Consider the following 12587-nt stretch of genomic DNA (forward strand, 5'->3'; position numbering starts at 1 on the left):
GAAATTTTCTTCTAGATGATCATTTTTATCAAGCTCGTTTATTTAAGTTCAGTAATTTCACTTAAATGGCAATTAATAGGTAATTTTCATTTTTCAACTTAAATATATGAGCTTCATAAAAATGATCATTCTAGAAGAAAATTTCAGATGGCACTTAGAGGCTTTTGCATCTGAACTCTTCATATATTTACTAATGCATAATCCCTTTCTAAAGTCTATATGTTGCTGGCTGCACATAATTTGCATTTTCATAACCCAGCCCAAAAATATTTTTACTGCTTATCACTTTTCTACAAAAAAACATGCACAGTTTGTTAGAATAAATGGGTGACACATCTTACCCCACTCTTCCTGCACACAGCTACAGGCAGAATTATTTCAACACAATATAGCGTTCAGTATTTCATATATATTCAAAGTCAAGTATCCATGAAATCAAAATTAAATTAGTTCCTTGGTGGGGAAAAAAAATAATTTTTGTACCGTCGAATATCATGTTTCACAATATAGAAGTGAAATGGGTTGCAGGCTGCGTTTCATGTCGACTTGTAGCAAGCATACAATTGTTCCTTTATTCATTTCTTTTGTAGTGTTTTTAAAAATGTGTAAATATGATACAGTATACAGCAAGAGCAGTTTGTTATAAGTATATCTATACTAGCTTTGTTTCTTCATCGCCGTATTCACTGGACAGTTACTGAACAGACCTGATTATAATGTAACATAGTATTACTGAACTGGTAATGGTCATTTTAAAAATAAAAATCAAACTGTGAGACCGTTCCTGCACAGCTACAGTTTTATGTCCACTGAGTCTGAATTATGTATAAGGACGTTTAGTTGCTGGTCTATTCTGTTTTCGCTGATGTTTTCACTTTCCATACTTCAATAAACACACACAGCCTGACCTTGAACACACAATCACTTTCATAAAATACAGTATGCGCAAGGAAAGCTATTTGGTGAGGATTGGAGTGTAACACACATCAGATTTTTCAAAGACATGTTGACATATCCATATCAGCTTAAGATGACCAAACCACTTTTGGAACCTTACCTGACAGGTGGGTTTTATGCTGGTCCAAAGAGGTCTACCAGGTTGAAATCAGGTCCACCTGCTTCTAGTCCACCTTACGTATAAACCACACTGTAAAAAGTGATCAGTTGACTTAACTTAAAAATTATTTGTAAACACGTTGCCTTAAAATGATTAAGTATGTAAACGTGATGCTTAATCGAAAAAATTAAGTAATGTGGAATTGTCAAGTTCACATAACTTAATTTTTTCAATTAAGCATTAAAGGGTAACTCTCGCCAAAATGCAACCTATAGGTCTTTTTGTTAATCTACCCGAGGCAAACTTTCGTTTAAAAGCATAATTAGAATGGAAACGCCACTTTTAAGTTTGACCGTATTTTCGTTTTCGGTCAAATTGCCTTTTGAATGGGATTGCTTGAGGCACTATGATAGCATCAAAAATCGCTCTTTTTAAAACACCAAGAAGGATCAACACAACATGAAACTTTGCTCGAAGTATCACCAGGGGCTCTACACATGAACTCGAGCATTGAGAACATTGTTTGTGTACACAGAGTTTACTAAAAAGAAAGATTTTGAACAACTCGCTGTAGCTGTGTCCGCCGGCATTTTGACAGTCAAAAATAGTCAATCTCCGAATGACACGTAACAGGGAGGAGAGTAAAGATGGAAAGCTCCTAAAGCTTAGTTCCAAATAAATTCACGGATAATTTGTTGTTTTGTTGTTAGTGAAAATCAATATTGACCTTGTATTTGAAAAAGGACACTCATATAAGAAGCAATACTAAAATTCTGAGTCAGTTCATTCGCATTCGGAGATCGACTATTTTTGACTGTCAAAATGCCGGCGGACTTTGTGGCGTTCTAATTAGGCTTTTAAACGAAAGTTTGCCTCGGGTAGATTAACAAAAAGACCCTAGGTTGCATTTTGGCGAGAGTTACCCTTTAAGCTTAGGTAATATCATTTTAAGGCAAAGGGTTTAGTTTTTTTTAGTTTTTTTAAGTAAGTGAACTGAACACTTTTTACAGTGCAGCTTGGACCAATTTGAAGCCATGTAAACAAACATGTTGGGTTTCATTGTTTTATGGGGACTTTCCATAGACATACTGATTTTTATACTGTACAAACTGTATATTCTATCCCCTAAGTCTAAACCTACCCATCACAGAAAACTTTCTGCATTTTTACATTTTCAAAAACCATCATTTAGTTTGATTTATAGGCTGTTTTCCTTATGGAGACCAAAAAATGTCCCCACAAATACAAGGATTTCAGATATTTCCATCTTTGTGGGGACATTTTGACCTCTTAATGTAGGGTTTACCAGGATACACACACACACACCTCAGTCATCTGAAAATCAAAGTGCAAATGTGCAAAGATGCAAATCGACTTAAGGCATGTTAAAAAGCTGAAAAGGAAGAAAAGTGTCAGACGTTAACACTTGAAGATGACAGGTTCATTCACCTGAACTGGCAGATGTGATAAACATCATCTACATCTACACGAGCGACGCAACAGTGCAAAGTTAAAACACACAAATGAGCAAAATGATCATACAGAATGTGAGATTTCAGATTTCAGTTCTCAGCTGTATGGACGACATGAAGTCAGAGGTTTCTGAAGCAATTAAACACGCTGTTATCTCACAGGCTCTTCCTCTGAGCTGAAACACATGAAAAATGCATGAGCCAATCTCCTTCTGCATCTCCTGATAATGTCAACACTAAACCCACCGCGGCTCTCTGAGATGCATTCAGAAAGATCACAAACATCTGATGCTTTGCTAAATCAACTCAACTGAGACTCAAAGACTTTAAATACTCCGAGATCATTTTCAACTGGGCTACTTAATTTTTTTCAACTTTGCATTTTCTTATTACTTTATAGATCACATATTGTGATCGTTTCTTGCATAATGGCTGTATAATGTTACAGTATAGTAGCAGTGAGAATGTATTTATTTCATTTATTGACCCTATGTAAAAAAAAAAGAAACAATCATTATTTTTAACCTGACTTCATCCAATGTTCAGATTTTTGTTCTAGAAATGTATGCAAATTAGTGCATATTCAATTACATAATGCATCGTTTGCATATTTAAACATTACAGAATAACATTTCAGAAATCTTGTGATACAAAAAATGCAATTCTTAATGTAATCAGTCAACTGGGGAAGTATTGCGATATCTATATTTTAAAGCTATACCGTGTCTTGCCTTAATATGAACATTTCTCATCAAATTCTTCCAAGACCAAAATGATCTGAGCTGTTATTATGATCTGTTTGATAAAAAATGACCCCAGTGTCTGAGAAAAATCCTGACTGCATGGTGGAGGACCGAGTATAAATTTTAGCCCGTAAATCCTGTCGAAAGAGGCCAGGTCCTCAGAGACGAGTCCTCGCTAACATCTCCATCACTGTCTGAGCCACATATACTGATACACAGCAGCTCTAGAAATAATTCAGCAAACAAGAAAAAAAAAGAAAAGAATGATAAAGCAAATTAAGTTTGTTAATGTACAGTAAATCATGAAGTTAAAGTCAAAAGTTAATTATGCTCTGATTTAAAAAAATATATAGAAAAAAAATTCCAAAAGGGGTTTTCAAAGTGGTGTCATGACATAGAAAAAAACATTTTTGGATCCCCAAATAATCTTTCATTGATCAGTTCTTAAAATAACCTTTTTTTTCTTAGTTTGAAAACCAATGATAAAATCTAAAGAGCCTTTTTACATGATAATTAAGAACCTTTTGTGCAATGGAAAGGTTCCATGGAGGTTAAAGGTTAAAATGCCAATAAAGAACCTTTATTTTTAAGTGTATAAAACCTATAGTATGTCTGTTTTCAACGGGCATTTAGGCCACACAAAAAAAAGTTAGGTTTTGTCTTTTCATCTGAAGTTATTATGAAATAAGCTTATCAATTAAAAAAGTAATCATATAACAAAAAGCACAAAAGTGCTGATATAGATGCTAAAATGAGTATGTAAGTGTAAGCCAAGGAGCAAGGAGGAGTGATGTTAACTATTTATTGTAATTTTTAACTACTTTGGCATTTTGATTTATTAAGCAAATAGTTGAGTCACTTGCACTACTAGAATAATGACAGCAGGATAGAAAAAAAAGTGCATTAATGTCGCCCTCTAGTGGTAATAGATGCCAATGGCAACAAAGAACACAACTGCCATCTAGTGGTAGTTTCAGGGCAGTTTCATTACAGTGCATTAGTAGTTTTTACAACAGCTCTATTATTCTTTATATTAAATAACAAAATAGCATGTTATATAATAATATCAAAAACGTGGCAAAATGTAGTGTTTGAACAAATTAACTTGAATTTCCTCCCGTCTGCACACAGTCAGTCATAGAGACGCAGGAAACAGTCATCTCTCTGTTAGCACAGATAGCCTTGGCTTCATTCATTCAGCTGTCAATCAGACAGCAAACACCAGGCACCAACACTGGAGACAGGATGTGATGGACATTCATCTTGTGTCAACAGGAAGTACAGATAGAGGCTTCTGTGAAAACAAAGAGTCCCTTTGGTCTCTCCACCCATTGCAAGTCAAGAAAAGGACCCACTTCAAATGGCCCGCCTGACAATATCTGCACACAATAGATTCAGTGTGACATGTATTAGTTTAAAGATAAAGAACAGACCAAACGCGATAAAAAAGAGGAAATCCGTGATCTCAGTTCCTGGACTTTCTAAAGAATGAAACATAAAACACAAGTTTCAATTACAAATAACTTAAGTTATCATGAGCATTGTAATGTTTAAAGCAGACATCATAACAAATGTCAGTAGACTGGGAAGATTTTAATGCTGCCTTCACGTGCTATCGGAATTATTGTAAATACGAGTTGCCTATAGGTCAAAATTGGATATGAAAGCCATCACAAGTCGTATTTAATTCAATTTACCACTGGGAAGCTAGGGGATAATTTTGATATCCAAGTTCCAGAGATGGGCGTGACACACGAGAATGAACCTCATTGGTTCTTGCTGAAGCTCAAACGTGCTGCGTAACATGAGAATGAACCTCATTGGTTCTTGCTGAAACTCAAACATGCTGCGTAACATGAGAATGAACCTTATTGGTTCTCACACGTCAAGTGAACATGCTTGAGCTTCTGTTTACCACACCTGATGTGTGAGTTGATGAGTATGTGAATAAAAGCCTAAATTCAACCTGTTCATCATATAAACCGATCGTGTTTCTTCAGAAAATTTTGACTAAACCACTCAATTCATATGGATACATTTTTATGATCTCTTTATGAACTTTTTGAAGAATCAAAATGGTAGTTGTGTAGCTGTCAGTGGATAGACAGAAATTGCTCAGATTTCATCAAAAATATCTTCATTTGTGTTCTGAAGATGAACGAAAGTCTTGCGGGCTTGGAACGACATGAGGGTGAATCATTAATGACAGAATTTTCATTTTTGGGTGAACTATCCCTTTAAAAAAAACTATTTAAAATGACAAGAACACAACAAAATTAATAAAACTTTAATGAAAATGAAATTATAAAATTAATATATTTAAAAAAAATCAAAATAATAAAAACTACAACAGTATCTTAATGATAATTCTATCATCTATCATTATCTATCAAGCATCACTCATTTGCGATTCACACTGACTTCAAGATCATTTCCCTGTATATTAGCTTAGCTTGTTTTCTGAGGCGTTAAGTCTCCTAGCCGTGGATGTTGGCCGTGTGTCTTGTGGCTCTCGAACCCCCATGAAATGTTTCCTAACATGCGTTTGGCCAACTTTAGCTCAACACGGAAATCAGAACAAATAGGCTGTTCATGGCATCTAGCAGCAGAATGTTGATTTTTGGGGCGTGTGTTAGCGTAGCCGTTTGACTGGGCTAGTTTTTGTGTAGTCTGTATTACTGGGTGTGTCTGCTGGAAAACTGCTGACTACCTAAACCAATTAACGTGAACATCTGGAAAAATCAGCAGATGTGACGAAGTTCTATGTAGTTCTTCTTCGACTTCCAACAGTCTCTCTCAGAACAACAACATCATCGCCAGTGGAATTGCACAGAACAAGAGTGACCCTGATTCACACTGCAAGATGCCAGAATTATGCAATTAAAATCATGTCTAGATTAATTAAAAATAGAGAAAATCTTGGGTGGAGCAGTTTACAACAATTCTGTTCTCTCTTTCACTAGTCTCTATAAAATGGCTAAAAATAAAAATGTACTTTTTATTCTTACTTTTTTTGTGACTCGGTGTCCAAATAAGCTCAAATAATCACTTAACAGAATGATTACGACACCAGCAGAGATCTCTACAGCTGGACGAGGGTGACAGATCGTCTGCTGTCTATCTCTATGGATGTGTGTTCACTGATAGACTCAAGAAAGAGCCTCTTCCTGGTTCATCCAAAGAACACACTATTTGACTGGGTGTTTCAGTGATTTTACCATGTTTAAGTGATTTAGTTACAACTTTGTATTGATAAAAAAAATCTTGCATTTTTTTTTATCACAGTTTCCACAAAAATATTAAGAAGCACAACTGTTTTCAGCATTGATAATAATAATAAGAAATGTTTCTTGAGCAGCAAATCAGCATATTAGAATAATTTCTGAAGGATCATGTGACACTGAAGACTGGAGTAATGATAAGTGTATTTGGAAATACATTGCCCGGCCAAAAAAGGTCTCTGTTTGGATTTGAATAGGCAAATGATTAATAGATTGGATCATTATTGCAGTGATTATTATGTGTAGCAACAGTTCTTCTAACCCTAAGTGATGGAGTGTGTAGCTTTTCATTTATTAAACAACCATGTATGAGACACATCATGGCCATATTCCAGGATGACAATGTCAAGATTCATCAGGCTCAGACTGTGAAAGAATGGTTGTGAGGATCATGAAGAATCATTTTCACACATGAATCTTCTCCTCTGAGTCCAGAGCTTAAATTCATTGAAAGTCTTTGGGATGTGCTGGAGGAGACTTTACACAGTGCTGGACTCTTACATTGACAATACAAGATCTTGACCAAAAATTGGATGCACCTCTTGATGGAAATAACATCAAAACATTTTAGAAGAACTGTTGCTACACATATAACATCTTTGAAACATTAATTTCCCCAATAATGATCCAATCATTGACTCTTAAGCATTTGCCTATTTAAATGCAAAAGGCGACTTTTTTTTTTTTTTTTTTTTTTTTGGTCGGGCAGTGTATATTCAAATAGAAAATGCTTTGTTTCTTTTGTTTCAAAGTCTGATCATTCAGGAATGAACACCTCTCTTCAACAAGCCACACAATTTGATGAATCATGTCTGTAATACAAACAGACCAGAATGAATTCAAGTAAAATATTCCATTAGTAGGCTACACTGATGGATAATACTGACATAAGTCATTGTCGTTTGCTGTCTAATAGAATAAAAAGACAAAATGCGCTGGTGTAGACATGGGACAGGGATCAACAGACACGAGCGACAGTAAATAAAACAGTGTTTCATTCTCTCTGACTTTAAGTCACTTCCTCTACAACCATTGTGCACTGGAGCCGCGGCCTTTAAACCAGACTGCTGTCATGGGACTGTCCTTGTGCGCCGTACTCATGCTAGTCACTGTGATTGAGAACTTTCTGCTACAAGCCAACTAACTAACTTCCCACATGAGGGTTTGTCTTGTCGATCTCTAGATCTTGGCCAAAAAAAGCTGTGAAGCCGACCAAGCTTTATGCAAGTTATTTTTTTTTACCTCGACGTTTCTTCCTGAGTTTGTTCTTCATTGGTTTCTGCCTATAGCCTCTGCCTTATAAAAACATAATTGAGATATTTAGAAAATGATAAGATCATCTCAAACCATGAGCCTACAAAGGCCTCTGACAGCTTCTTAAACTCCTTGTGCTCTGGCCCCCAGCAATTTCAGCAGGCGAAGAAGAAAGTTAACCGCCGACCTCAGGGAGCTACGCTGTGAAATTCCTAGCAGCTCGGTTTTCTAAAATGAATCAGACCTTGTAGCCAACATACAGTACCTGCTTTCTAAGGGCAAACCTGCCTCTGAGAAACACAGAAAAAAGCGTTCAACGGGACGGAATGTGTTTCTTTCTGTGAGGTATGTATTCTGCAGAAAGGTGTCTTTGTGTGCGCTGATTGTAAACAGCAGCAGTTCTCGTGTGTGCATCCAAAAAACAGCACATGTGCAGTTCAGGTGTACATGGATATGAAATGTTTTTCTTTCTGCCCACCTTTTTTATGGAAGTAGAGTTGATGACCCCCATTGGATCTGCTTTGAAGGTTTCAGATGTATTGTGATGTTTAGTTACTGAGGACAGCTCAGCCAAAAAATAAATAAATAAATAAATCTGTCGTCATTTACTCACCCTCATGTTGTTCCAAACCTGTGTGAGTTTCTTTCTTCTGTTGAACACAAAAGAGGATATTTTAAAGAATGTTGGTAACCAGACAGGTGACGGTAGCCATTGACTTCTTTCGGGGGTTTTTAACCTCATTGTTGCTGAAGATCAAACGTGCTACGTAACACGAGAATGAATCTCATTGGTTCTTGCTGAAGCTCAAACGTGCTGCGTAACACGAGAATGAACCTCATTGGTTCTTGCTGAAGCTCAAACGTGCTGCGTAACACGAGAATGAACCTCATTGGTTCTTGCTAAAGCTCAAATGTGCTGTGTAACACGAGAATGAACCTCATTGGTTCTTAAGGAAGCTCAAACGTGCTGCGTATCACGAGAATGAACCTCATTGGTTCTTGCTGAAGCTCAAACGTGCTGCGTAACACGAGAATGAACCTCATTGGTTCTTGCTGAAGCTCAAACGTGCTGCGTAACACGAGAATGAACCTCATTGGTTCTTGCTGAAGCTCAAACGTGCTGCGTAACACGAGAATGAACCTCATTGGTTCTTGCTAAAGCTCAAATGTGCTGCGTAACACGAGAATGAAGCTCATTGGTTCTTGCTGAAGCTCAAACATGCCGCGTAACACGAGAATGAACCTCATTGGTTCTTGCTGAAACTCAAACGTGCTGCGTAACACGAGAATGAACCTCATTGGTTCTTGCTGAAGCTCAAACGTGCTGCGTAACACGAGAATGAACCTCATTGGTTCTTGCTGAAGCTCAAATGTGCTGTGTAACACGAGAATGAACCTCATTGGTTCTTGCTGAAGCTCAAACGTGCTGCGCAACACGAGAATGAACCTCATTGGTTCTTGCTGAAACTCAAACGTGCTGCGTAACACGAGAATGAACCTCATTGGTTCTTGCTGAAACTCAAACGTGCTGCGCAACACGAGAATGAACCTCATTGGTTCTTAAGGAAGCTCAAACGTGCTGCGTATCACGAGAATGAACCTCATTGGTTCTTGCTGAAACTCAAACGTGCTGCACAACACGAGAATGAACCTCATTGGTTCTTAAGGAAGCTCAAACGTGCTGCGTATCACGAGAATGAACCTCATTGGTTCTTGCTGAAGCTCAAACGTGCTGCGTAACACGAGAATGAACCTCATTGGTTCTTAAGGAAGCTCAAACGTGCTGCGTAACACGAGAATGAACCTCATTGGTTCTTGCTGAAACTCAAACGTGCTGCGTAACACGAGAATGAACCTCATTGGTTCTTAAGGAAGCTCAAACGTGCTGCGTATCACGAGAATGAACCTCATTGGTTCTTGCTGAAACTCAAACGTGCTGCGCAACACGAGAATGAACCTCATTGGTTCTTAAGGAAGCTCAAACGTGCTGCGTATCACGAGAATGAACCTCATTGGTTCTTGCTGAAGCTCAAACGTGCTGCGTAACACGAGAATGAACCTCATTGGTTCTTAAGGAAGCTCAAACGTGCTGCGTATCACGAGAATGAACCTCATTGGTTCTTGCTGAAGCTCAAACGTGCTGCGTAACACGAAAATTAACCTCATTGGTTCTTAAGGAAGCTCAAACGTGCTGCGTAACACGAGAATGAACCTCATTGGTTCTTAAGGAAGCTCAAACGTGCTGCGTATCACGAGAATGAACCTCATTGGTTCTTGCTGAAACTCAAACGTGCTGCGTAACACGAGAATGATCCTCATTGGTTCTTGCTGAAGCTCAAACGTGCTGCGTAACACGAAAATTAACCTCATTGGTTCTTAAGGAAGCTCAAACGTGCTGCGTAACACGAGAATGAACCTCATTGGTTCTTAAGGAAGCTCAAACGTGCTGCGTAACACGAGAATGAACCTCATTGGTTCTTGCTGAAGCTCAAACGTGCTGCGTAACACGAAAATTAACCTCATTGGTTCTCACGCGTCAAGCAAGAATATACCAGAATTGAAAGCTGAAAACACTGTTCGTTGATCAATAAAAGCCTAAGTCCGCTCGATTCATATGGATTTATGTTACGATCTCTTTATGAACGTTTTGAAGTTTTGGGTGAATAGATTTCAATGGAGGGACAGAAATATTTCATATTTCATTAAAATATCTTCCTTTGTGTTGAACCGAAGTGTAATGGATTTGGAATGACAGAATAATTAAAGACAGAACTGAAATGTTTTGGTGAACTAACCCTTTAAATCTTTGGGTCTTCTATACAAATTTAGACAGATCTGGAAAGTACTCAACAAATCCATTAAGATTACCTGATTCCCAATATGTCTGTAAATGATCTTAAAACTATGCAGATATAATAGAAACAACTAGAGTTGCTTGCTCATGCAAAAGTCCCCTCCTCAAAGCAAAGCTGTTCTATTGCTTTGCGGTTGATTTGGGTGGTTGCAGTCAATAACTCAAGTTCTAAGTATGTATTTTAAGTCAAGCTCCGCTATTACAAATAACCATAATCTAAGCTGCCTAATACATATAACATTCCCCTTCAAAAAGCTAATGGAATGTCTTTGGATAAAACACACAGTGGATTGAGGTATAATGTAACTGGTTGCATGCCAGAATCAATAAACTCCACAGAGAAGTGGTCAGTTCATCTTTCTTTGAATTGAACTTTTACAGGCTCAGCGTTTGCATATTCTCTCGTATTTACTGCCTTCCTCTTAGACCTATGCCAACTTTTGGCTGTGCATAAGCACAGAAGAAATGCTTTAAAATTAGCACAACATAACTTCAACTAAAACAACAATTCCCCTATAATTTTGTCTATAAGACATCTTGTATTTTGTACACAGAAGTGACGCAAGTGCCAAAACATCTAAGGAATGCCATACCCTTTGGTCAGAGATTCAGCTGTCTTGATGACATAAGAACAGTGTGTTGGATCTAGTCTCGCAGAGCAACAATTTTGGCATCAAGCGTGGTTCACAGTGAATTCTGGCCAAAAGCCGCCCACTTCTAGTTTACAGTTTCATCATAGCTATATTAAATAAACACTTTCCCTTATGCATTCATGTACATTTAAATGTATTTTAATACAATCATAATACTGAAAAACATTGCATGTTTTATATGCCATTTTGAAGAGTCTGAAAGTCTGAAAATGCCTTGTAGAAGTATAGAAAGAACAGAAGAGATGTGTGGAATATGCACATAGACTTCATAAAAAGAATGTCTGTCTGTCCAAAAGTAATACATATTAAACTGCTGTAAAGCTACTATGTTGGATCAGATAAACAGATATGATCACTGTTAAACTGGGCAACCTGCTACATCAGATCTGTCTTATATGCTCAGAGTGGAATTATTCTGCATTCATTAGGCTATATAGTGATGATTACCCTATGTTTTGTTTTGTAGTTACCTCAAACATTTACTGAAAGAACGTTTCGTCATGTGGAAACTGGCTGGGTGAAAGTTTCCTTCTAAAGCTAAAAATATCTAAAGGTGGAAAAGCGAATGAACTAATGCTGTCAGAAAATTCTAAGAAATCACCAAAAATGGATTTGCGACTTATCTTTACGCAATGGAGATATTCAAGAGTGCTTTCTCTAAATGAAGCATGGGCATATCACAAATGATGTTTTAAGGTTTTTTACCAAATTAGGCTGGAGTTATAGCTGCATGCTTTCTAAATTCTATCAAAAGGAAAAGTTTCTCATTTCTTCATTTTGACCATATCTGGTAACATGCAAAGAGGATATGTATGTGGCTTCAGATGAATAAATGCTGAGCAAAGTGTTTATGAAAGATCTTTAGAAAATAAACACATTATAGGCTACTTAAAGTCATAGTTCAACAAAGCAATGGAAATTCTATCATTTACTCACCAGAAGAACAAAGTGTATGTTTGGAAGGACATGATGGTGAGTCACCATCATGTCCTTCCAAACATACACTTCGTTCTTCTGTGGTGCATAAAAGAAGATAGCATAGCCTATTTTAAGCCATTTAAAAGCAACATGGACTGACAACAAATCTGAATAATAAAGGTGATGACATGGTCTCTTCAAAAGTCCTACAGAAAAGAAACATTTAATATTCAAATTATCAAATATACCGTTTGACAAGTTAAAAATGGAAAAGTAAAGCAGGCTTTAAGATACGATATTTTATAATAGATTTTAGATAATGTAGGCTAAGTGTACACAAATATATGTATATGTC

The 12587-nt window shown here is 37.0% G+C and overlaps 1 protein-coding gene across 1 annotated transcript in view; it reads left to right on the forward strand.

The window, feature by feature from the left end:
- The window catches only part of edil3b (EGF-like repeats and discoidin I-like domains 3b), a 30465-nt gene extending 29682 nt beyond the window's left edge, over window positions 1-783 (forward strand). Inside the window, exon 11 of the mRNA XM_079860488.1 lies at window positions 1-783. This exon is cut by the window's left edge and continues 1199 nt beyond it. The gene's annotated coding sequence lies outside the window, so the exon portion shown is untranslated.
- Window positions 784-12587: the final 11804 nt, after the last annotated feature.

Source organism: Squalius cephalus (assembly GCF_949319135.1).
Source record: "Squalius cephalus genome assembly, chromosome: 24".
NCBI lineage: Eukaryota > Metazoa > Chordata > Actinopteri > Cypriniformes > Leuciscidae > Squalius > Squalius cephalus.